The sequence below is a fragment of the Magnolia sinica genome, chromosome 10 (genome assembly GCF_029962835.1).
Source record: "Magnolia sinica isolate HGM2019 chromosome 10, MsV1, whole genome shotgun sequence".
NCBI lineage: Eukaryota > Viridiplantae > Streptophyta > Magnoliopsida > Magnoliales > Magnoliaceae > Magnolia > Magnolia sinica.
The window spans coordinates 20,963,484-20,990,534 of NC_080582.1; the positions used below are offsets into that span (position 1 = coordinate 20,963,484).

The window sequence follows — 27,051 nt, forward strand, 5'->3', positions numbered from 1 at the left end:
AAGAAACATATCCAGAGAGAAACGAGGAGATGGACCGCGAATCAAGCATGATCATTTAAATAGATTTTATGAAAGCATACTATCCATCTAACCTTGAACTGTCCAAAATGGGATAATTTGAGCGATTTCTATGCCACCAAAAACACACCATATTTATCTATGGCCCCATAGAAATCCTCAAACGAGTAACTAATTATCTAACTTACAAATCTATAAATTACAAGTCACAACTATAAACTAACTAATCACAATACTATATAAGTCAAGACAAAAAAATGTAATATACAAGCTCATTAAGGTTTGCAATGATAGAAATACACATTTTATCTTTATACTGAGAACAGAAATACAATGCTAAGTAAACAAACATTTCTAACAAAAAAATTCTGGGCCCACACAAGTTTTGGATCAAGTTGATGCTTTTGGTTTCCCTTCAAATAAACATCATGGTTGGCCCTAGGATTCACGAAATTTCAGGCTAAATTTTTTGTATTTTCACTTTATCCCTATGGTAATATCAGCAATTGGCTCATATAGGCAATTATACAATTGGAGATGTAAGCTGTATAATTGGAGATGCAGGTTGTACAATTGGAGATACAAGCTCTACAAACTCTTCGAAACAACAATTGGCTCATATAGGCAGTTATCTAATACCATTTTTGGTTATTGGAGACCCATGAATCAATTTAAGCATCATAAACACATGACTGATTTAATCATCATAAACACATGTTCAAGTGGACTGATTCAAGCATTGTAAACACATGTCCAATTGGACTGATTTAAGCATTATAAACAAACACATGTTCTAGTGGACTGATCTTTGCATCATTACCACACATCCAAGTAGATTGATTTAAGCATCATAAACACATGTCCAAGTAGAGTAGACTGATTTAATTTAAGCATCATAAATGCATGTCCAAGTGGAACTGATTTAAACATCACCAACACATGTTTTAGTGGGCTGAATTTAGCATATCTATAAACTTGTCAAATTCACAAGTTTGAATTAGATTTGGATTTGGCACATCCCAAGGTCTATTATTTGAAAATCAAGCTAAAACCCATCAACTTTTAATTATTTATTATAACAGAATAAGGTTTATTACCTTTGAAGGTCATATTCCATGGATTTTTTCCCTTTTACTTGGATTTACATGAAATCCATGGGTTTATGAGTGTAGAATTTGAAAATCAAAGGAATTGATATGCTCCCAACAAAATCCAAAATGGGAAGATTTAAAATCCATGGATTTCACATATCTCTACCCCAAATCCCTCACCCCAAAGAACCCCTGAACACAAACCATAGAAAATCCTTTTGTTGGGCTTTAGAAAAAAATATCACATTTCAATATATTTAATGCCAAGCACATATGCAACACACACTTAGGATGTGTGCTATTTGGGATCCCAAATGTTCATCATATGATCCCACGAGTCTATATGTCCTTATCCAAAAACTAAGTTATCCACTCATCAAGTGACACATGCCTTGCGAACAAAATGCGTGTCAAACATTTACCAAAGCTAATCAGCTATTTGGAGAAGGTTCTTACTTAATCAACTACTTCAACTCAAAACTGCTGTTGCAACACCCACAATTTCTGATGCTGCAAAATAGTAACAAAAGAAGACCTGAGAATCTAAACTGTTGCTCTCTTGCATGATAATATGCTACAAACAAGCATAACAAAATGATTCTACTATGTATGTAACCACCAGAGATTGGCCACATGATCAGAATGACTTATCAGATCAAGTTAAAAAGAAAAACTCCACTAAGTTCGGCCTGAGTATTGCATACATACTAACCACTTTCTATATTATAAGCACCAATGTAGTTAAATTGTCAACTGGAGCCCTGTTTGGTCACCACTTAAAGAGGAGTTCATCTCATTTTAGTTAGTAGCAAATAAGTATTAGAGATCATAATCTATAAAAATAATGGGTTATCAAGATTACTATTAACTAAAATGAGATGGAATAATTTTTAAGTCGCCACCAAACAGGGCCTAAGTAACAAAAAGAAAAAAGAAAAATCAAGAAACCAGAAAAATCAAGAAACCAGATCGCCACCAAACAGGGCCTAAGTAAGAAATGCACGGACGATTGAGATTAGAGGTGGGGATTGGATCTGAAGGAGGAGAAATTTCAAAAAGCCCCTATTAGGGATTTGGAATTTCAAAAATCCCCAAATAAAGATTTTCAAATTCGAAGCCATATTAGAAAAAGAAAAAGAAGACAGAGAAGAGGAAGATGAGAATACCGCTACCACTGCCGAGAGAGAGAGCTGCTGGTCCTGAGGTCGCGAGCGAGAAGAAGACTGGATGTGGATTGCGTGGTAGGGTGGAGAGATTAGAGAGAGAGAGAGAGAGAGAGAGTGAGTGAAGAGGGTGCGAGAGAGGGAGAGGTTAGGGTCTTGGAAAGATGGGCGCGCGCGGGAGGTTTTTGCGCAATTTGGTTTTGGGGGGTGGTGGGCCCAATATTTGGGGCAGGTGATGGGAGAGTTGTGGGGGCCCCACCATAATGCGTGTCAAACATCTACCCCATGAGTTAGATGCACCATTCCATGGTGGGCCCAGAGATTAAAAATCAAGTCAATCTGTGACTTGTGTGTGCCACACCACATACAAAAGTTAAGAGGGGTTACCTTCCATTAAAACATTCATAATTAATTTTTTGGGCCCATCGAGATGTGGTCCACAAATCCAGCCCATCCATTATGTGTGTACCACTTGGATGAGGGGTCATACCAAGTTTCAGACGCATCCAAATTTCAGGTGGGGCCCACACCGTGCTTTTTTATGTTTTAGGCACGTCTTCACATTATTTTATATGGTATGGCCCACCGGAGTTCCATATACAGCTAATTTTTGGGATATCCTATAATTTAAATGGGACCCATCAAATGCATGGTGTTGATGTTTGGCAAACGTCATGGTGGGGCCCACCAGCATGGCACACGTGAGCTACATTCTACACACGGTGTGGGCCTTTGTTTCCAAAAATTGAACAGATCCAAATATCGTGGACCACATCTAGGGGAAATTGTGGTGTTGCTAGTCTATTCTGGTTCCAAAAATTGAACAAATCCAAATATTAGGTGGACCACATCTAGGGGAAATTGTGGTGTTACTAGTCCATTCTAGTACGTGGTTCCACATTTAGGGGAAATTGTGGTGATCGAATGCTCATCATTAAAAACTTCCTAGGGGCTACAAACCCATATAGGATAACCAGACTTATATGAAGGGAAAAATACAAAGAGTCCCTGTCCCAAAAATCAGATCATTCGCCTTAGTCAATTTTTGGAAACAGTGCAAACTGCGCAACATGTCAATCTGTAAGCATGATAAGCGCGAGAATAGAAACAATCAGATATGAAACAATTTATCTGATGAATCTTGGAAGAAGATGTTTGGAACAATTTCATTAACAAAAAAATATATAATACAATGTAAGCACAACACACACAAAATTACAACTCTGAACCTAGCTAATATGATGGTAAAATATAAAGGCCGAACAAATAAACGTTTTGTTTTTCTTTTCCTTTATTTTTTCCTTCCATTTCTTGTATAGAAGTTTGTTTCACCTAATAAAAATAGGAACCTTGATGGGCCTGATAGGGAAGGACCCACATACAAAAAAAAAAAAAAAAAAAAAAAAAAACCCAAATTGGAGAAGTCGAGACTCATAAGAAACACATGCCAATTCATGTTCAATAAGAAAAGACTAAACATTCCCGTCATAGGATCTTTCGATGTAGAGATTATTTGGGCACATGAGCAATCAATAGAGAGGTCTATCAATTCTAGGTATTTGATACCTAAATAATGAAAAATCCTAGAAGCCCAACAAGGCATATACTATAAAGAAATTGCTTCATATTTCAGTTTTTAATAAACATATTACAGGCAGACAATGCCTACAATGAAATAAATCAGACCTTAACTGAACTGTTGGTGTGAATTAAAGTATAGAACATATAACAAATATTAGGACATGGTTACATATCAAAAGATCTGAAACAAAACATCCATGCCCTCATGTTACAATTACAAGATATCATCCAAACATTTCATCACCATTTGGTCACCATTCCACCATTCTTCATTTTGTCCGGTTACTTTGCATGTTTAGGTTATCGCACTCTCTACTGTGAGAAAAATGTCTGGAAATGAAAATTGTGATTAAAATTTGAAAGTTATATGTAAGAATTTGCTTGCTCAAAATTTATAAAAGAATTCAAAGCATATACCTAACTTTAGAAACTATTCATGGATAGAACATGAAGTATAAGTTCCTAAGGCATTCAGTCTAAGTGTCTTGATGCTTGTTACAAGTGGGGCCAATAGTTCAAAAATCCAAACTTTAATTTGATAGGCAATGCCATAGATGGAAGATGCTCCAAAAATCTTACAAATTGAATTTCCTAATCTGTCAACAAATGTCCTACAAAAGACGGTTTAAAAAAATAATAAATGTTTTATTTTTCTTTTCCTTTATTTTTTCCTTTCATTTCTTTAAATTTACAAAATAGACATGCTAGAGATTAGAAATTTTGTAGAATTTAAATCTATAATTCATTTTTCTCTACCATTGGAACAAAAGTACACCAAGAGAGAGAGAGAGAGTTTATCTGTACTAGTTCACTGAAACATAAAACAGCATATAAAAACATCTAGGTACCCTTAACAATACAAAGCCACTTATTATACAGTAAATATCATCCAATTCACATCAGGTTGATAAAAGTAGCTTATTGCATAACTGATTTGTACAAGCGCTAGCTGAACCCAAATTGGATCAGTCCTTCTAACTTGGTGAGTCTTTAAACTTTAAACTTCAATGAATTTTATTTGCATCCTCTCACCTTCAAACTCTCAGGAAGAACAAGGATGCAAGAAACTTACTCTCAAAGAAATCAGAATGGTATAACACAAGAAATGCTAGCCCACAAGGGTATATAGTCCTCTCTGCATGTTAGGATCAGTCTTAGGAGACTTAACTGTTAATTCAGTCTAGGTCCACTACTACCATTTGTTATTTGTAACATATGTTTAAATAGAACTCTTGGGGTAATATAGAACTTAATTTTATTTAATAATGCTTGTCAAACATCATAAGGGCATCAAAGCTACCAGGGCATCAAGTTAAATAGGCTAGTTGCAAGTTTCTTCATTTGCTCATTTGGGTTTTAAACAACGACCAGTACAATGACCTATTGGTATGTCAGAGTCTCTAGAGATGTGATGTTATGGTTAGAACCACTGGGACCAATGGCTCAATGGGTCAATTGAATGCACTTAATTAGTTTGGGCTTGGAGTTCTCTCTATGTTCTCAGAAAATACTAGCTCATTAGAAAAAATATTAAAGTTGCATTTGGTTGCTCAAGTCAAATGAATTGCAATATGGTCTGGTAAAAGCTTAATAACCCAAGTGATCCAGACCTATGCTTCAAGACAAGGGGTTAGTCCAAGGTTGCAACTAGTGTCTAGTAATTCATGGAGTAGCATTTACGCGTTCTGTTCTGATTGTGAATTAGGATGGTGCCACACAACCTTAGCCTTTCTCTATAATGAATTGAATAAATTGCAATCCATTTCAATTGAAATTAAGTGAATGTTCACATATGTTTGAACCTATTGTTATTACCATTCATGCAGGAGGCCTACTTGTGATATGTTAAGTGGAACTCAAATGGTGTATTTTAATTGCATCAAACCTCATCTAGGAAATCATGCTCCAAAGGTTTAGGTTTTGAGTTTCTTATATAGTGATTTGAGTTGTAATTTGTAAATGATGCTAGTGAGGTTAAGTGGATAAAACAATTACATCAACGTGGGCCCCACAGAGCCCTGTCCAGACAGATTATCATCCGGGTGGGGTAGGATGCAGTGCCCTTTGAATAAGGTTGGAAGCGGATTGCGTACTGAGTAACTCAGTACGCTAAGCGTGTTGAGTAAACTCTGTGGGGTCCATCATGATTTACATATTTTATCTGCTCTGTCCATTCATTTTAACATATAATTTGAGGGCTTGATCTTAAAAATGAAGTATATCCAAATCTCAAGTGGACCTCACCACCAGAAACAGTGTGAATTGAAATTATATCGTTAAAAATTTCTTGAGGCCCACAGAAGCTTTGGATCAGTCCAATACTTGTGGTTTACCTTCATCCATTTCTTTGTGATCTTACAAATAGGTTGGCTGACAAATAAATGTCAATGTGTGCCTTAGAAACGTTTCAACGGTGGAAGTCATTATTCCTATCGTTTCCTATGGCGTGGTCTACTTTAGCTTTGGGCATAATTATATTTTGGACCCCACCACTAAAACGATATGGAAAAACGGGTGGACAGCGTGGATAACCAATATACATTTATAGTAGGCTTAACTGAGTTTACTCATTACAATAAAAGCTTACTGCGTAACTCAATGCGCAATTTCCTTTTCAATAAGGTTAGGGCCAGCGTCGACCCTAGCCACTCTCTCTGTTTCTCTCTCTCTCTCATACGCTCCCCTCTCTCCTCTCTTCCTGCGGATCTCTCCCTCCTCTCTCTACCCGTCGATCTCACTTCCTCCTCTCTCTCTTTATCTTCCTCGCTTGATTTTTCTTCCCACTTTCTCTCTCTATCCCCACCCAAGATTTTGTTGCCGACCGCCCTACCCACGCACGCCCTCTGAACTCTCTTTGAATCTTTGGTTGAAGGCTATAAAACTCCATGAACATTTAGGTATCTCTCTCTCTCTCTCTCTCTCTCTCTCTCTCTCTCTCTCTCTCTCTCTCTCTCTCAATGCCGATCTTAATGCCGATTTAGGATTTTTGGGTTTATCTGCAAAAATAGATGAATCCGCGCCCAAACGCTGACTAAGTGGCGTTGCCAACACACCCGCAGTGGTGGTGTGTTGATTTTTTATGCATTGTGGGGCCCAACTTGATATATTCGTTTTATATATGCCATCCATATGTTTTCCCCCTCAATTTTGGGCAAGAACCGAAAAATAAAACAAATCCAATCCAAGCTCTTCTGTTTATTTCTATTTTACCAGATCGAATGTGTTTTCATTTCATGATTCTGGATGATTTTATTTTATTTTATTGAGATTAGTGTTGAGATTAGTGTAATTTGGTGTAATTTGGTTGTTTATTTGAGTGGGCATGCTTCGTTCCTGCTACAATGATTGTTACATGTTCATGAAATTTCTTGAATTTGTTAAAAAGAAACAGAATTTTGCAAGTAGTTAGTGACTCATTGCCGATGTGTTTGGAAACCCAATTGATTGAATTGAAATAACTCAATTTTATAGAGTGGAAAAGACTTATGTGGGCTTATTCAAAACAATGTTTAGACCACATCTAGGGGAAATTGTGGTACAATTTTAAACCGTTTCTAAGTGAACACGGTTCTAAACCGTTTTTAAGTGCAGGCACATTTTTCAAAATCAGTTTAGAGCTTTTGTTTTTATATAGCATTTTGAGATATTACTTCTAAAAAAAATGCTATTTTGTGATATACCATGCTGTATTTTTTAGTTGTTGTTTAGATAGATTTGGGATATACCATTTAAAGAAGAAAAAGAAAAAACTGGGGAAAAATAGGGTGGTGTTTTTATGACTTGATTCAATTGCTGCTTTGTGAGTGAATCATTTTGAAGCAGCCTCATGGTTTTGAATGAGACGTCGGTTTCTGTGCTACAGTTGATCTGTTGAAAGGAATCCTAAGAACCCAATGCTTAGCAGGTCAACTGTTTTGTGATGGGCTCTGCGTCTCTTCTTCTTCAGTACATTTCTTGTAATTGGAAAGACATCATCTGTCACCTATCAAGTCCTGGGGCATCTGAAAACATGCCTGGTTTTGGCTTTTGGATATGTTTTACTTCACGATCCATTTAGCTAGCGAAACATTTTCGGCATCCTTGTTGCCTTAGTTGGAATGATCCTTTATTCGTACATCTGCCCTCTTGAGAACCAGCAAAAGGCTAGTGAAGCATCTGTGCCATTGTCCCAGGTACAACCTGCTCCCGTTTTTGTCTCAAATATGACACTTATATTTCTTAGGTTGATTATAATCTTTATATGCCATTCTACCCATTCATAAGTGATTCCAACATCCATGTTGTAATTACAGTTATCTATCATAATAATAATTTGTTCATTATAGTGCATTCACAATGGTTAGCCTAAACCATTGGAGTAACCTGGCCATTTGGACAGGCCGTGTTTATGTATTTGCTCAAAATTAATGAAGCAGACCCGGATGTGCGTCGGAGCTATCCGAATGAGCGGGGGTCCCTGGAAGGTGGGAACCGCTGTTATGACCATGATGAAGCTGTCCATTTCCCATGGACAACATTGGAGGGGCCTGGCCATTTGGACAGGCCGTATTTTTGTATTTGCTCGAAATTAATGGAGCAGACCTGGATGTGCGTCGGAGCTATTCGGATGAGCGGGGCTTCTTGGAAGGTGGGAACCGCTATTATAACCATGATGAAGCTGTCCATTTCCTATGGACAGCATTGGAAGGGCCTGGCCATTTGGACAGGCCGTGTTTATATCTTGTTTAAATCTGTATTTGCAGGGACCACACCCTTAATCTAAACTACACCCTAAACCTATAACCTATAACCATAACCGAAACTTATAACCTAAACCTAGACTTATAACCTTAACCTACACCTATTTTAAAATCCCAAAACCTATACTTATATCCGAAACTTAAACCGATACCTTAACCTATAACCTATACTTACAACCTTAACCTAAACCTATTCTCAAATCCCAAAACCCATACCTATAACCCAAACCTAAACCCGATCCCGAACCCGAACCCGAACCTGATTTCCTAAACCTAAACCTTAACCTATAACCTAAACCTATACCTATAGCCTAAACCTAAACTTTAACCTATAACCTAAACCTAGACTCATAACCTTAACCTAAACCTATTCTCAAATCCCAAAACCTAAACCTATAGCCCAAAGCTAAACCCAATCCCGAACCCGAACCTGATTTACTAAACCTAAACCTTAACTTATAACCTAAACCTAAACCTATATCCTAAACCTAAACCTTAACCTATAAACTAAACCTAGACTCATAACCTTAACCTAAACCTATTCTAAAATCCCAAAACCTATACCTACAACCCAAACCAAAACCCGATCCCGAACCCAAACCCGATTTCCTAAACCTAAACCTTAACATATAACCTAAACCTAGACTCATAACCTTAACCTAAACCTATTCTCAAATCCCAAAACCCATACTTATAGCCCAAACCTAAACCTTATCCTTTACTTATAACCTATACTTATAACCTTAACCTAAACCTATTCTCAAATCCCAAAACCTATACCTATAACCCAAACCCAAACCCGATCCCAAACCCGAACCCGATTTCCTAAACTATTCCCTAAACCTATAACCTAAACCTATACCTATAGCCTAAACCTAAACCTTAACCTATGACCTAAACCTAGACTCATAACCTTAACCTAAACCTATTCTCATAACCTATAACCTATTCCTATAACCCAAACCTAAACCATATCCCGAACCCGAACCCGATTTCCTAAACCTAAACCATAACCTATAACCTAAACCTATACCTATTGCCTAAACCTAAACCTTAACCTATAACCTAAACCTAGACACATAACCTTAACCTAAACCTATTCTCAAATCCCAATCCCAATACCTATACCTATAACCCAAACCTAAACTCGATCCCAAACCCGAACCCGATTTCCTAAAACTAAACCTTAATGTATAACTTAAACCAATACCTATAACCTAAAACCTAAACCTTAACCTATAACCTAAACCTAGACTTATAGGTGGGTATACGGTCAGTTTCGTATACGGATAAATGTAAAGCGAGTTTCAGGAGAATTAAGGGTAAAGCATGTGTATCATTAGATTAGAGTGCGTTATTCACACGTATAGGTTTCTCAAATTGTAATTCTAATGGTGGGTTAAGTATATTCATATGTTGTGAACAAGATGAACGGATCAGAATCTTGGTCTGATAAGTGTACAGACGAATATAGAGATCAAGTAGCTAAATTAATATGATTTAAAGGCTGAAATTTGATGTGTATAGTTAATTTATGATAATTAGGCCTAGTATAAAGTTTCACATGAAACGGATCATGAGAACCTTGTGAGTTGGAATTCAGGGTATAGGTTTATGGCATTTTCGTTATTATTGTTGATCTAAAGTTTTATGAAATCTAATGGTTCTAGATTATTATATGTCACTTTCTAAACAATTCTTACAAAAGGACTTATATTTAAATCATTATAGATAAAGACTTATTCACTGATTTAGTTAAAGGAAGGTACATATGTATATGAGTAACGGTCGGATGACTTGATTTATGGATGAATATCATTCATAATTGGTCAGATTCATGTTGGAGGATGGATGTAGGGTTAGGTTGACTAGATTGGTACCATACACGTATATATAATAGGTTAAATTTATGGTAACACTCGAGGACTTTCAATACTCGGGTATTGAAAAGTTCGGGGTGTTACAACACATCTCAGTTTGCTGGATTGAATAGTTCATCATTTCTTTGTAGGACTAATTAATTTAGGAGTCATTGGACCCCCTACCAGATCTTAGCAATCAATACAATTCTTCTGGTGGCCCCGATGGTAGATGACCCACTATGAGAAAATCATGCCAATTGCTTGATCTTGCTCATCTAACCTTGGTACTTCTGCTTAAGACATGTGAATTGTACATCTTTTAAGGCCTTAGCTGCTGGTTTACAATCTAGTCTAGAGCCTATAAATTATATATATCAGGCTACCAAGATGGATCTGTACGAGTATGGGATGCCACATATCCAGTCCTGTCACTTGTATTTGTATTGGGATGGGAGGTTAGAGCCTCATCATGGTACTTCTGCTTAAAACATGTGAACTGTACATCTTTTAAGGCCTTAGGTGCTGGTTTACAATCTAGTCTAGAGCCTACAGATTATATATATCAGGCTACCAAGATGGATCAGTATGAGTATGGGATGCCACATATCCAGTCCTGTCACTTGTATTTGTATCAGGAGGGGAGGTTAGAGCCTCATCATGGACAACCCATAAAATATTTATCTTTGAAATGTAATGAAGGTATAGCTCTCTTTTGATTTTGATGAATGTTAATAAAATAAGTGATGGTTAGGTTATTTGGTAGTATGGCCTGTTAAAGCAACATGTATTATATGATTGTCAGGCACCAAGTATCAAAGTGGTTGGCATAAGTGCTCTAGTATCAGTGCTGGACTTCTGTTCAATCACTATGAGCTTGTTGTTGGAAACGAATATGGTCTGGTGAGAGATGTTCTTTCCATAGCTACTTTCTTCTGATTTGGTGGCTTAGGTTATTATTCAGTGTACATAGCAATCTAATTATTTGTTGTGACACTAAAATCACATTAGTAGAATGATACGAACTATTTAAACAATGACCATCTAAATGTCATTGGCCTTTTTTTTTGGGCGAGATTTTCAGTTCTAAAAAGTGGGGTCCATAGTTCTGTTATACAGACCATTGGTCTGTTTCTTTCCACTGAGGGTAGAAAATGGTCCAATAATCCATCAGATCATAAAATCCCAACCACCTGTATTAGGACCAATTTCTGGTCTTAATAGTCCACTTAGAAAGAATCAGTACAAGTTGGGACATGTAATTTTCCTCAACTCTATATGTTAAACGAGTAACTGTATTTTGGGAAGTTTGTTGGTTAAACCAATATTAAAGCTTAGGAAAATGAGATTCCGTTTGTTGTGACTCGCTAATTTTTCTAGTTGCTAGCCTTTCAGATTCTTAGTGGTAGAAACTATATGATGCATGATGGCCTGAATCTTTGCACAGTAGTGGGGCCCATGGTCCAGTAATCTAGATCACCGGTCTGTTCTGTCCTATTATTGAAATATTTTATAACCTACGCCTTGTTGAAGTTCGACTATTGTCCACATGCATGTATGGATTTTTTTCGGTTAGATATGTGGTTATTATTTTATTTGTTTTTGGAAATTAAAAAAGGTGTCAGATAGCCATTTGAACGAGAAAAAAACAAATTATCTCGAAATGTGTAATTTCTCAAAATTTACATCTCAAGAATCAGGTATTTGCTCATATCTTCTCTTTCAATGAAAGCCCTCTTATGATTTGGTTGCCAATTTCTATGGAAACTGGATTTGGATGTACTATATGCTTATCAATATGTTATTGTTTTTCGTACATGTTTATCTTACAATTATTTTTTAATGCTTGATCGAATTGCGGCCATGGGTAGCACCGAAGGTCCAAGTCTCTTTCCATTGCACCGTTGCAGAACCAGATACATCATGATGGCCTTTTGTTTGTAATTTGTAGGATTATTTCTCAAGAAGACAAGATGGTGATAAATCTCAAATATATAGGTCTGTAGCAAAAAAAATAAAATAAAATTAGTTTCTTCTCCTGGGATATTTAACAAAAATTATGATAAGTGAGCTTATTTAATTGTGATGTTTCATAGATCCGACATATATGATCCAGGCTATTCCAAGCAATGCATCAGATCAGATAATGTATGTTGCACACTCCTTGCTCAAAGTGTTGTTCATTGTGCTATGGCTGGATACACAGGCTCCATTGCGAGACTAGTTAATGGCAAACATACTTATATACCTTTCCATGTAAGTTCCATTAACACAACTGTTTCCATTTCAGGATTTGATTAGTGAACAACATGGATTAACATAGTTGTTTCCATTTCATATAGGTCCCAGTTAAAAATTGGGTTGTATCAGGCTATATTGGTTGTACGAGCATATTAGTGTTGTTATAGGCCAACACAGCCATTAAGGCCCAAATTTGATTTTTCTTTTCCAAAATTTCTCTCATTTTTCTTAGATCATCCTAGCTCATTCAATTGATGACATGCAATGGACTGCTAAAAAATGGTATATCAAACAATTCGCTCCTCTACAAGTCATTGTAGAATTAGCGAATTTTACGTGTTGTGGGGGTGTATGTATGACATACCGGTTCAGCAGGATGTGTATCTATCAATTTTGTAAATAGGATTCTTATTAAAAAACCGTTGAATTATTTAATGAATTACTATCAGGTGTAAGATTCCAAAGAAATTAAAAATAAAAAATAAAAAAAAATCCGACAGTATATTGTTTTTAGATATAGGTATTTTAGCGACGGACTAAATCCGTCGCGTATCCGTCGCCAATATATTTAATGACGAAAGATTAGGTGGTTTTTTAGAATTTCAGCAACGGATTTTTAATTTTTTGTGATGGATCTTATCTGTCGGTAATCTTCGTAGATTAACGACGGATAAAAAACGACCCAATAAACAGCGACGGATGAAATCTGTCGTTTATTTAGTTTTACGACAGATTTCGTCCATCACAAATCCGTGATTTTGGCATAGTATAAAACTCACAGACCAAATCTACTTTGGGCTATGGGCTAAAGGTAGTGCACATGGGTAAAAGGTTGTGCTTCAAAACTCAACATATTAAATGATAAAACAAATTACAGAATTTACAATTTCTATAATTTAATCAAATTGAAAATATAAGGACAGGTTGAAGCACGTGTGATCATGCTGTCCTTAAAGCGTTATTCGCCCCTTCTTAAAAAGATTGAGAATGCTGATAAGTTTCACGCAGACAACTTCTAGGATACGACGAGCCTAGGTGTGGATCTACGTTCAGTAAACATGAAGAACCACAAATGGAACTTTGTACGCAATTTTTTTCTGGCAGATAAATAAAAGAAAAAATTCCTAGATTCAGAAAGAGAAGTTAGAAAATCTTAAACCATTGCGTTGGTCTGTTTCTTGAGGTCTTCTCGCAAAGGTTCATATGAACCGTACTAACCGATCAGAGTACATTGTTGCTTCTTTGCTCTGGTTAGTAAGTGGGTATGGTTCGAGTGTTGGTGATGGTCTGTTGAACCATCTAGGCACTGTTTATATAGGCTAGATTGGCTTACCGTTTTAGTCCATGGTCATAAACCAATATGACTATTTTATAGCTGTTAGTGAGAAACTAGCTATTATTGGCAGTTTCTGACTGTTGTGCATGCGGGATAACTACTGCTACATGCTAGCCATTTAGACTCACTGGCTAGCCGTTTTATAACTGTTGGGCTAGCCACATGTAGCAGTTTCTGCATGGTCTAAATTTATGTTGCATGAGTTACACCTCACTCCAACAGCTAGTTTTTAGCCTCTATAAAATCTGCACAGGTGTCATTCAAGCCATTCTTTCATTCTAGTCACCTGACCCATATTCCCTGTCACATCAAAGTGCAAAGTATGCCACTAGCGCCTCTACAAATACACAACCACATTGGCTCAGACGCCCACACTCGAGTGCGTGTGCGGGGAACACACGAGTCCCGATTCTCCGTGAATCAACCAAAGAAATATAAAGGTACTCTACATCTCTCATATAAACCCTACTTTTTCTTATCTGCTCCAAAATGCAAGTTGTTTCAAACAAAACATATATATATATATATATATATATATATATATATATATATATATATATATATATATAGATATATATAGATATATATATATATAAAATTTATTTTTAATCAATATTTTTTCACAATGTTAAGTCGCATGGAGAACATCCCATGCACATGATATATTAATCATTTATGAAAAAAAATGCATTTTGAATCCAATAACTATAGAAAAATGTGAATTACACTTGTTTACTTGAGTCACATGATTGGATAATATATATTGTTTTACACGAATTCTCAAATGGATAAATAGATAATTAAAGAGGAATCTACACCATACACCACTAATTTGACTTATCATATGAATTCAATCCAACTATATAACATATGCATGGTATAAAAATAAGTCCAGCCCATCCCATCACTGCTCATTTACACTCCTACTAGAAATGGATCATTAATAATATCAATGGATTTGAGCCATTATACTCCTTGCATCTAATGAAGGAGTATAATGGCTTATCATATGAATTCAACCCAACCATATACCTTAGCTAACTGAAATATGATGTCAATTACAAAATTCAAAAATACAAATAAACCTAGTTGGGATGAAGATCAGAGAATACTGAGTATAATGGCTCAAATGCATCAATATTATTAATGGTCCATTACTAATAGGGGTGTAAATAAGCATTGATGGGATGGGCCTGCTTGACTTATTTTTATACCATGCCTAGCGCATCAGAGGTTAAATCATGTTGTATGGGATGTTCAGGTTAGGCCTCCCATGTGGTCTGGCCCATGGGTCTTTACCCTTAGCCAAAGGGTAATAGGTTTGGGTGTGGGTATCCTCTAGCCTTTTTTTCTTTTCTTTTTTAAACACACCCACACATTCATGCGGTGGTGGGATTTCACCTCCTATAGGTACTCAAAATTTGACCTGGTGTTGAAACTCTTGTGAGTCTACCATTGGAGCAAGAGTAAGGACACTCACCTTGAATTTCCACGATTGGAACCTGTTTGCACAAATATTGGAACCCATGTGCTGTGCTCCAAACCATTTCTCACTTTTGGGCCCATATTAATAGATTCTTTCCAAGAAGTTAATAATCTTAACCTTTCAATTAGCATCCTAAAATTCAGAAAAGAAAAATAAATTCATCAATAGGTCATATTCAACATAAAATTGATCAAAAATTAGATGGCTATCATATTCTATAGAATCCATTGACCATTTGATCTTTGACATTTTTAAGGCATCTGCCATCGATTGGAGGGTCAATACGATTAATGATCTCGATCACAATTGGAGAGGTAGGACCATTGAATTTTTAGTGCATCTACCTTCCACTTCAGGGTTGATCAGATCAATCATCTAGATAATGAATGAGGGAGAGGTGGGCCACTACCACTGAATTTTTTTGGGCCATCTTCCATCCACTGTAGGGTCGATCTAATCAAAGATGTCAATCACAAATAAGGAGAGGTGGGCCACCAATCAATTTTAGGCCATCTACCATCCACTATAGAGCCCATCCGATCAATGATCTGAATCACAAATGAGGAAGGAGAGGGGGGCCATCACTTATTTGTCACCTTCCAATTCCTCAACACTAAAAGAGTGGGCCAACAACCAGATCCACCATCCATTTTCATTAAAAAATTAAAGAGGAAGGAGATGAAGAAGAACAACATCAGAGATGTGTCAGCAGCCCGACAACCTGCACTACTGCGATGGCCACGACAACATCTCTTTGGCGAGAATGAGAGAGAGAGAGGAGAGACAGCTACATAAATGACCTGCACTGCTCCAATAGCCTCGGCCATGTTGCGTCAGAACCAAAAAATGAGAGAGGAGAATAGGAAGAGAAGAAAAGAGGTAGCATAAACCATTTACCATGGGTTAAATGTTATTTACCCATGGTAAATGCCGGGCAGTTTCAACTTGGTAAGGTGGGTAGGTGTCAGCTTTCACCATGGACATGTTATTCATTTCAAAAATACCATGTGAAACAGTGAGAGGCTAGTTGATTAACAGTTTAAAAGTTAAGCAATTATTTGAAAATATTTTATAGTTTTTTGTCTATAGATAAACCAGAAGGTAGGTGGTTAATTGAAAATTCTTTTTAAAATACCCACTATGAAAATATTTTGGATAACCTCCGTGAGGCCCACCACATATGAATGGTTTGGGTCATTTACCCATCAATCCAGAAAGGGTGCAAATGGACCAGATCAGCAAACAAGTCATTTGATCCAACCCATCTGAAATTGCACCCAATCGAGTGGTATCCTCAAGCGTCTGACCCGCAGACTACCGCAACTAAACCGACTTTACCATTGGGAAATGGCCCACCCAAGGGGTGTCCACACCATAACAACAATCCCAACCACTATACCGGTTTTGTAGATCTTTGATGACTTCCACGGTCGATGGGGGACGGCCTGGAATTCTCCGACATTGAGCCTTTGCATATTCTTCAAATCAAACTTTTATTTGTTGTCTATTGATCCACGTGCCGTGCCTATTGATCTACGTTTTAGATCATTCCATTCCAGGAAGATTATTATTCATCTATCCACCATAGACTCCAGATCAACGGTTCAGATTGCTCATTCATCTCCGGGATGCTAATCAGATGTGCTCAAACGCTCACTCTCCTAAGTAGACTCTTATTGTAATTAGGTGGTACACAAGCTTACAAATAATGGCAGTCATAGAAATTAACCAAAGGTTAAGATATATTTGCAGCCCATATGATGAAGATACATGCTTTGCCCATACAATGGGACCACACATGATGAACGGTTGGATTTTGCTCACTCCATATGGGAAGCCAATATCAGAAAAGTGTTTTCATCTGGATTGGCTTTCACTAGGGGTGTACACGAACCGAGCTAGCTTGGTCAGCTCACTCAACTCGACTCGAAAAAGCTCGATTCAAAGCTGAGTTCTAACTGATTTTTTTAGCTCGAAAATGAGTTCGCGCAGGCCCAGCTTGACTCGGCTCGGATCAAATCCAGCTCGAATCCAGCTATAATCGAACTCGAATTGAACCAGTTCGATGACTCAATTACTTTGCCATTGATGTTGCTCACCAACTATTTGACAAAATGACTCAACGAAATGTGGCTGGTGGCAAGAAAGTATGTATATGAAACAAATACCCTTTTTCTCTTTGTTTTTTTTTATTTTTATGTTGCTTAGAAGGTGTTTGATAAAATACCTGTAAAACCATGCCTCTGTTTGTAAAACAGTGGGGTTTTAAAGTTACAGTTTAAGTGTTTGTGGAAATGCCTCAATGGAGAACTCGGCTCGATCTTGACTCGAACTCGACCTAAGCTGCTGACCGAACTGAGCCGAACTGGCCAGTTAGGCTCGAGGACCGAGCTGAGCCGAGTTCGAGTTGAGGTTAGCCCGTGGTCGAGTCGAGTCGAGCTGAGGCTAGCTTGACTCCGTTTGACTCAATGTACACCCCTAGCTTTCACCATGCTTCCATGACCATAAGGTATGGAATTGGGATCCTCTGTTTGAAACAAATAGGAAATTCCTATTTTCCAGGATCGTGATTGGTCCACATAATCATTGAAGTTGTTTGCATTAAATGCAGTGTGTGTTGAAGTTGCTCAATTAGATTGTGATAAATAGGAATTCCCTAGATTGTGTGTGTGTGTGTGTGTGTGTGTGTGTGTGTGTGTGTGTGTGTGTGTTATAGGTAAATATGGACTGGCTAAAGAGAAAAGGTCAGCTCGGACATCTCTGTGAGATACGAGGTCAGCCAATGCCGGTCATGACCAATGATCTCCTTAATAGCCATTGAAGGGAGGTCAGTCACCTACTATATATGAAGGCGGGTCGGCAAATCCTATTGGCATGAGTTGTCATCAAATCAATCAATGAGTTGTCAATTAAGAGAAAATCAGAAAGATTATATTTGTGATTGTACAACTCATTGATTGATTATACAATATCTATGTATAGCCAAGAATAGGGTTACTAATCTCCCTATATATTTGTACAACATCTTTATAAAGAAAGTATGAAAGAAATACGATAATAGAAATTGTGACATGGTATCAAAGATAGTCGATTTTTGACTCTTGGTTTACGTCTAATCCTTGTTCATAGCCTTCTTCTGCCACCACCTTCACATATGGGAGACACCGAAACCCCAACGAAGTCCGTTGACTCCTCCATTGACCATAATACGCTCCTCTTTGAAATATTCACCACAAAAATGGTCGAAGCTCTCTCCAAAGCTCAGGCCCCGATCGTGCTTTCTGAACCTGCGGCTGTCCCGATCGGCATCAAGTTGGATGGTTTCAATTATACTTTATGGTCCTAAGTTATCGAGATGTATGTCTCCGGCAAAGACAAGTTGGGCTACATCAATGGCGAGTTACCTCAGCCATCTCCGGCCGATCTGTCCTTCCGCAAATGGCGTACTAATAATGCCATTGTCAAAAGATGGCTGATTAACTCCATGGATCTGACGTTAATCAGCAATTTCATTCGATTTTCCACGGCCAAAATAGTTTGGGATTCAGTTGCTACCACCTATTTTGATGGTGGCGATACCTCTCAAGTCTATGATCTCCGGCGGCGCGTCTCACGTCTTCACCAAGCACGTGACTCCCTGAAAAAATACTACACTGATTTGTAAGGCGTCTGGCGTGAGATTGATTTTCTATGTCCCAATCTGATGGAGTGCCCTGCTGATATTGAACGTTATAATAATCTTCTCCAAGAAGATCGGGTCTATGTATTCGTGGATGGTCGTGATGACAGGTTGGACAATATTCACAGTGATGTGTTGCAGATGCACCCGTTTCCCACCATGGAGCAAGTGTATGCCCATGTCCGTAGGGAGGCACTTCGCCAGGTGGTGATGAACGCTGGCGACCACGAACCACCTCCAAGGGCGGTGCTTGCTTCGAAAGGCCTAAAGCTTGGACTGTCTGGATCAACTTCTCAGTATACTAGGAAATCTTCCTCTAAATCTCGTACCTCATCCGATGGTTCAAATGCTCTCATTGTGGCAATATGAAGCATATACGTGAAAACTACTTCCAATTGCATGGGTACCCCGATTGGTGGCACAAGCTTCAAGCCAGAAAAAAAAATGAGACGGTACGGCTGAAGGCACGGGAAAGGCTACTGTGGCAGCAGCCGAACCTTATCTCTCTCTCTCTCATTCCGCCCAGTACCTCACCTAAATCGGACTTATCTCCTGTGAATCTAGGTAACATCTGTCATACCTTGCTTAGTCGTCGTCATGATGTGGATAGTAGTGATTGACTCCTCGACTCTAGGGCCACGGATCATATGACATTTGATCCCGCAGATTTCTCCCATCATTCACCTCCAAGGCGCACCAACATTGCGAATGCTAATGGAGTGACCTCACCTGTCACAGGAGCTGGATCTGTAACCCTATCACCCTCTCTTCATTTACCCAATACTCTACTTGTTCCTTTTTTATCTCACAAGCTATTATATGTTAGCCAAGTTACTACGGATCTAAATTGTGTGGTGCTAATGTTTTTTGATTTTTGTCTTATTCAGGATATTCTCACCAAAGAGATAATTGGGCGTCATACTAAGAGGGGGGGATTATACTACATGAAAGATTTCGGTTTGGGTCGTGTACATCACATGTCTTCTACACTTGGTTCTAAAGCTCGACAGATTTGGCCGTGGCATCGTCGTTTGAGAAATCCGTCATTTGGGTATTTATGACATTTATTTCCTAATTTATTCTTTAATGTGGAGACTTCTGAATTTTACTGTGATATTTGTATTTTAACCAAAAGTCATCGTGTTATTTATTTATTAAGTATGAATAAAAGTGATACACCTTTTGTTTTAATATTCTGATGTATGGGGACCCTCTCCTTTATCTACTATATCTGATGTATGGTGGTTTGTGATATTTGTTGATGATTGCACCCGAATGACCTAGCTATATTTGATGAAACATAAGGATAAAGTGTTTCATATCTTTCAGTCATTTCATGTTATGGTTCAGAACCAGTTTTCCACTCGTATTCGGATTCTCCGCTCTGACAATAGTGGTGAATATGTTAATCACAACTTTCATTCCTATTTTCAACAACATGGTCTTATTCACGAGACCTCATGTCCTCAGCCATCTCAGCAAAATGGAGTCATTGAACGGAAGAATCAGCATATTCTTAAGACTGTCCGGGCTCTTCTTCTAGGCACTCATGTTCCCACACGACATTGGCCCAATACTATTACCACTGTCGTACATTTAATCAATCGCTTTCCTTCCAAAATATTAAATTTTAAGACCCCATTACAGTCTTTGTCAACCTTGGTCTCTCTACCCACAACCCTAATGCTCCCTCCTCGCATATTTGGGTGTGTGGGGTATATGCACCTCCCTAAGAACCAGCGCACCAAACTTGACCCATGTGTCATTCGGTACCTCTTCTTAGGCTATAGTACGCATCAAAAAGGCTACCGCTGCTATGATCCTACTACCAAGCGTACCTATGTGACTATGGATGTCACCTTTCTGGAATCCAAACTGTTCTATCCTTCTTCGGCATCCACTTCTTCTCTTCAGAGGGAGACACTAGATGAAGAGTTAAATTGGCTGAGTTTTGACTGGCTTAAAGATTGGAATGACACACTAATGATTGGTGAGGAATCAACAAATACATCTTCAAGGCCTGACATATCCTCTGAATCTAGAGGGCCTTCGGCAACTGAGCTCACATCATCAGGAGAAGAACCCGAATCCCCTCATCTCTCAGTGCCGCAGAAGAACCCGAATCCCCCCATCTCTCAGTGCCTGCAGACCCATCTCCTGAGAATATTCCTGAGGTAAGCAATTTCACTACACCCTCATTTATAAATAACATAGATATGTCTGTTGGGTATACCTTACCTTTTAGGTATAACTGTGGCAAGCTACTAAACAAATACTCTCCAGACATTGAAGAAAGAAGGTCGAAGTATCCAATTGCCAACTATGTTTCCACCAAAAAGCTGCCTGAACCTCTGAAGACATTCTCACACGAGCTATCTGCATGTCATATTACCACTATAGTTCAGGAAGCTTTAGCTGATCCCAAGTGGACACAGGCAATATAGGAAGAAATGGGAGCACTACTAAAGAATCAAACATGGACCTTGGTTTCATTGCCCAAAGGAAAAAAAAATAGTCGGGTGCAAATGGGTCTTCTCTATTAAACACAAGGCAAATGGATCTATAAAACAATACAAGGCAAGACTAGTCGCAAAAGGATATACTGAGACATATGGCGTAGATTATCAAAACTTTTTCGCCTATAGCCAAGTTAAATACAGTAAGGGTTCTGTTATCTCTCGCAGCCAACTTGGATTGGCTATTGCACTAGTTTGATGTAAAGAACGCATTTCTCCATGGTGATCTTGAAGAGGAAGTCTACATGGATACTCCTCCAGGCTACACAGCATCTTCAAAAGCTGAAGTTATGTGCAAATTACAACGAGTACTGTATGAATTAAAACAATCTCCTCAAGCGTGGTTTGGGAGGTTCAGTCTGACAATGAAGAAATATAGCTTCCACCAAAGTAATTCAGATCATAAATTATTTCTAAAGCACCAATGGGGTAAGGTAACAACTTTAATTGTATATGTCGATGATATGATCATCACAGGGGATGATAAGGAGGAAATCGCTAAGCTTCAAAAATAATTGGCAGCCGAGTTCGAGATGAAAAATCTAGGAGAACTCAAATATTTCCTGGGAATAGAGGTTGCTAGATCAAGACAAGGTATATTTCTTTCTCAGCGAAAATATATATTAGACTTACTATGTGAGATTGGAATGTTGGATTGTAAGCCAGCAGACACTTCAATCATTCAGAACCACGAGCTCGGAGAATATCCAAGCTAAATGCCAATGGACAAAGGAAGGTACTAGAGATTAGTTGGTAAACTTATTTACCTCTCCCATACTCGTCCAGATATTGCCTATGCAGTGAGTGTAGTAAGTCAATTCAGACATCAACCTAGTAAGGATCATATGGAGGCGGTAATTCGGATTTTACGATACTTAAAATCCTCTCCGAGAAAAGGGCTTATGTTTTTGAAAAATAACTATCTCAAAGTAAATGATTATACAGACGCAGATTGGGCGGGGAATACCACAGACAGAAAATCCACCTCAGGATACTTCATGTTTGTTGGAGGGAATCTTATTACATGGAGAAGTAAGAAGCAAAAAGTGGTGGCATTATCAAGTGCTGAAGCAGAGTTCTGTGGAATGGCTAAAGGACTTTGTGAACTTTTGTGGCTCAAAAGACTTCTAACTGAAATTAAGTTTGCTCCTACATCCGAGATGGACCTCTTTTGTGATAACAAGGCAGCTATCGCCATTGCTCACAATCCGATCCAGCATGATCATACCAAACACGTGGAGTTTGTCAGATACTTTATTAAAGAGAATCTCGAAGATAAAATAATTCGGTTTCCATTCGTGAAGTCCGAAAACCAACTGGCAGATATTCTTACAAAGGCCATATCAAGTAAGGACTTCTACAACTCACTAAACAAATTACGCATTAAAGATTTGGATGCTTTCACTTGAGGGGGAGTATTGGCATGAGTTGTCAAATCAATCAATGAGTTGTCGTCAAATCAATCAATGAGTTGTCAATTAAGAGAAAATCAGAAAGATTATATTTGTGATTATACAACTCATTGATTGATTATACAATATCTATGTATACCCAAGAATAAGGTTGCTAATCTCCTTATATATTTGTACAATATCTCTCTAAAGAAAGTATGAAAGAAATACGGTAATAGAAATTGTGACAGATCCACCATCTACCCAATCATAAGAGGAGGCTTAAAGCTCATCCGAGTATCAAGGTGAGCCAACATTACCTCGAACTCTTGAGCTCGACTCATGTCATTCAAATTCTACTAAGGAAAGGAGCTCGGCCTCACTACTCTAACATGAAGTATGAGGGCAGGTCGACAATCTACACGGCACTAAGAGAAGGGTCAGGGCTCGCTAGAGAATCTAGGTCGGCATACTACCCCAAGTCTGGTCAACATACTACCCAGGTTAGGTCAACATATTACCCAGGTTAGGTCAATAAATTACCCCCAGGTTAGATCAACAAATTACCTCCAGGTCAGGTCGGCCAAGACTACATCGGCCTCGGCCTCCTACTACACATCTTCACCGATTCCAAATAATTAATCTTATATAAAAGAGATCCGCCCGAGATCTTCTCTAAAGATATCGGAGGACATCCGTGACACGCTCGGGATCCCGATATCTCCGCCAAGGATCTCGGGAAATTCCCCCACGCGTTCGTAATCCAAATCCCTCTACAATACGTCCCTAGGGAGATTTCCTCTACGTCACTATTTCTCCTCAATTATAAATAGGAGCATCTCTAATGGTGAAAGGTATGTAGAATTTCTCACCCAAAATCTCTTGATACTACCAGACCCAGATTCCTGGCCTGACTTTGGCATCAGATAGTCTACTGCTCTAGACAGGATCTCCTTTGTCTTCTTCCCGTGCAGGTACTCGAAGGTTTAAAAAGGGTGAACCAGATTTTTACATCAACAATATATACCTACTTTAGTACAAAGATGGGCAGTAGCATGTGGGCTTCATTGTAGATGTGGAATTAACAACTGCAAGTTTGAAATATTTCAAACCTTTGATTATTCAAAGATTACGCAGACCGTCCATTTCCCAAGCCAAAGCATCAAATGATTGAAGGGTTGTAGCATTCCCATCTTAGAGTTTAATGGTCTCATTTTCCATGGATAAAGCCTATCATATAAATATTTTGGATCAACCAAAGAAGACCGATCTCACATCCAAAGTCTAATGTCCCCTGCCGTATCATTTAATACAATACCCTAGCGAAGGAACATGGATCAACGGTCCGTCTCAGGAATATACTTGGAATAGGACATGTCCCTCCCGTAGTGGTATGTGTTTTTGGAGTCCGAATCCTCTATTTTTGGTAAACAAAGATTTTATGTTCTTCCCAATGGCAATGCTATCACCGATGACATCCTACTACACTTATGTCATCCGTCGTTACGTGGGCTAATAAAAATACTGAAAATAAAAACAACGAATTCACGTGTTTTTAGAATCCAGATCCTTTCCTTGCCACAGGCTTGTTGCAATTTAATTGGGCCATATTATCATATATTATATTTCATGAAGCAGTGGTGACAAGGTCAGTGATGACCTGGTCCAATCATGATGCAAGAAAGTTGGATTTTCCTACATGTGGCAAGCAGGGATCGGATTCGTTTTTTTATATATGTAATACATCTATTTTTCCAGCTCATTATTATGTATGAGTCCTAAACTGTGACATATCCAAAGCTTCTGGATCATGCTACAGGAAACAGTGGGGATATATAATAATGACCACCGTTTGAAGAACCTTCTTGAGGGCCACCGTGATGTTTATTAGCCATCCAACCTGTTCATAAGGTCACATGCACCACGATGAAGGGAAGGATGAACGGAAAACACAAACGTCAGCTTTATCCAAATTTTCTGCCCCAAGAAGATTTTAAAAGTTTGTGTTCAATCTCCACCGTTTCTTGTGACGTGGCCCACTTGAGCTTTAGATCTATTTTTTATTTGGGCTCATGTCAAAAAATGAGCAGGGGAAATGGATGAACAGTATGGATAAAACACATACATCATAGTGGGCCCACCAGTGCTTGGGTTCCCTCCTGCTTCAGGGATATTCAGTAGGGCTGAAAGTTGGGCGGGTTCAACCCGACCAACCCGACATTGGGTTGGGCTTGAGCAGAATGTATCGGGTTTGGTCTCAGGCTTGGGCCATACAAACATCAACCCAATAAAACTTAAGTTGGGCTCGGGTTGCCCAACCCCATTAGAACCCGATCAATATATAAGTTCCTTATAAATTAATTATAATTGAGTGCGGATTGTCTATGTTGAAGGCATAGGAAATTCCAATGCTGTTAGGTTTCATTGGTCCACATCATTTCCGACGACTCAAGCTAACAAGATACATCGGATTTCTCTCTCCCAAATAGATTGCTTGATGCACAATACGACTTTTAAAGGAGTAGTGGTCCTCTATTTTAACTTGTTTGTTTAGAAAAATGAACTTCTTTACGATAAATAACTACATATATAATTAATAAAATTATAGGTACAAAAAATAAGATGTGTATTGAAAATATAATATACTAATGTAATAATGAAAATATTAGCTATATCTACCCGACCAACCCGACCGAGCCCGCTTGGGTTGGGCTTGGGCTGAGAATTCCCAACCCGAGGATGGGTTAGGTTGGATTAGGGTTGAGGTATAGGAACCTTGGGTTGGGCTAGGGTTGAGCACCAACCCGACTCAAGCCGCCAACTTTCAGCCCTAATATTCAAAGACTGGAGCTGTGGCGTCTGCAAGGATGTCCTCTAGCATACCTTTGAATCTGGATCTACTGCTTGCGGCAAATAGGGAATTCCTGTTTGTCGCAATCTGATTGGGCAACTTCATCACACAATGCATTTAAAATAGGAAATAGGGGAATTTCCTATTTGTTTCAAACAACTTCAATGTTTACGTGGACCAATCACCATCTTGGAAAATAGGAAATAGGGGAATTTCCTATTTGTTTCAAACAGAGGATCCGGAAGGTTCTATGCCATCGAGCTCATGGGAACTTCCATGAGGTCGAGCTGTGTGGGCCCCACCATGATGTATGTTGAACATCAACACCTTGCATTTGATGGGTCCCCTTTAAGTTATGGGATATTCCAAAAATCAGCTATATACGGAACTCATGTGGGCCATACCATCTAAAATCATGTAAAGACATCCCTAAAACATATAAAAGAACTTGGTGGGGCCCACCTAAAATTTGGATGCGTTTGAAACTTGGTATGACCCCTCATCATGGGACACAAATAATGGATGGGCTGAATTTGTGAACCACATATCAGTGGGCCCAACAAATGATTATAAATGTTTTGATGGAGGGTAACCCCTCTTCAACCCCACACAAGTCAAGGATTGACTTGATTTTTAAGCCCCACACCCAAGATGGAATGCTGCATCGACTGATCGGGTAGATGTTTGACACACATGGGCCCACACAACTAAACCTCATGGGAAGACCCATGTGTGTCCAACATTTACCCCATTACTCAGATACAACATTCCATGGTGGGACTCGTGCTTAAAAATGAAGTCAATCCATGTCCATGACTTGGGTGGGCCATACCACATACAAAAGTCGAGAGGGGTTATCCTCCCATTAAAGCATTCATAATCATTTGTTGGGCCCACTGAGGTGTGGTTCACAAATCCAGGCCATCCATTATGTGTGTCACACTTGTACGAGGGGTCAGATCGAGGGGTTAGACCAAGTTTTAGATGCATCCAAATTTTAGATAGGCCCCACCAAGTGCTTTTATATGTTTTAGGCATGTCTTCACATTATTTTAGATGGTATGGCCGACTTGAGTTCCTTTTACGGCTGATTTTTGAGA

General features: G+C 38.5%; 1 protein-coding gene and 1 long non-coding RNA gene across 2 annotated transcripts in view; both read right to left on the reverse strand.

Annotated features, from left to right (window-relative positions):
* LOC131258141 (nuclear transcription factor Y subunit B-6-like) overlaps positions 1 to 27,051 on the reverse strand; it is a 99,340-nt gene that overhangs the window by 44,293 nt on the left and 27,996 nt on the right. The window lies entirely within an intron of this gene.
* On the reverse strand, positions 3,877 to 4,481 carry LOC131258142 (uncharacterized). Its single transcript, XR_009177892.1, has 2 exons — positions 4,271 to 4,481; positions 3,877 to 4,183 (listed from the first exon to the last, which is right to left on the reverse strand). It is a non-coding gene; the product is annotated as an uncharacterized LOC131258142 (long non-coding RNA).